The following is a 1099-nucleotide window of genomic DNA, read 5'->3' as shown; positions in this document are numbered from 1 at the left end:
TTTTTTTTTGGGTAAGAGGAAAAACGCTGAGAGAAGAAGGGAGCCACTTTTGAGTTTTTAAGTATTTTTTCTCTGTTTATTTGCTAAGTTTTTCTGCATAGCTGCCTAGCTTGAGCATTTTCTGGCTTGTTAAACTTGATTTCTGTATTAGTAGCTGTATTTAGAGCACAACCAAAAGCTGTTTGCTGAATTTCCTGTTTGCACTTCATTTTAAATCGTTTTTTTCTTAAAACTTGCATATTTTCTGTCCTTGACCTAGCACTCTTGTGTGGGGTCATTTACTGCTCTGTTATAACTTGATATTACTTGTGAACCTCTGCTATCTCTGTAAAAAACAAAAAATCTTGCTTTTTTCCCACTTTTCTGAGAGTTAAAAAAGTTCAGTTACAGGCTTGCTGTTCCTGAACTGTTTGAAAGTTTCTGTGAGGCCATTTTTGCTTGGGCTGAAGGAGGGTCTCTGTGTTCATCAGTGGCAGTGACTAACATTGAGCAGCTTCCCTGCCCCCCAGAGGTGGTTACTGACTTGAAACTGTAGTTTTATTGGCCACTAGGGGTCATTTCCATAACTCCTTCATCTTCCTCTCTTAAAACCTAGTTGCCTCGTGGTTTGAGCGTCTTTTCAGGCTTGTTGGCTGTTGGTGAAGCACCCTCCAAGAGGAAAAAACGCTGAGAGAAGAAGGGAGCCACTTTTGAGATTTTAAGTATTTTTCTCTGTTTATTTGCTAAGTTTTTCTGCATAGCTGCCTAGCTTGAGCATTTTCTGGCTTGTTAAACTTGATTTCTGTATTAGTAGCTGTATTTAGAGCACAACCAAAAGCTGTTTGCTGAATTTCCTGTTTGCACTTAATTTTAAAACGCTTATCTTAAAACATGCATATTTTCTGTCCTTGACCTAGCACTCTTGTGTGGGGTCATTTACTGCACTGTTATAACTTGATATTACTTGTGAACCTCTGCTATCTCTGTAAAAACAAAAACAAAAAAATCTTGCTTTTTCCCACTTTTCTGAGAGTTAAAAGTTCAGTTACAGGCTTGCTGTTCCTGAACTGTTTGAAAGTTTCTGTGAGGCCATTTTTGCTTGGGCTGAAGGAGGGTCTCT

This window comes from Protopterus annectens, chromosome 6.part0, assembly GCF_019279795.1.
Source record: "Protopterus annectens isolate FY-2018-M chromosome 6.part0, PAN1.0, whole genome shotgun sequence".
In the NCBI taxonomy this organism is placed as follows: Eukaryota; Metazoa; Chordata; order Ceratodontiformes; family Protopteridae; genus Protopterus; species Protopterus annectens.
This window is presented reverse-complemented; position numbering follows the sequence as displayed.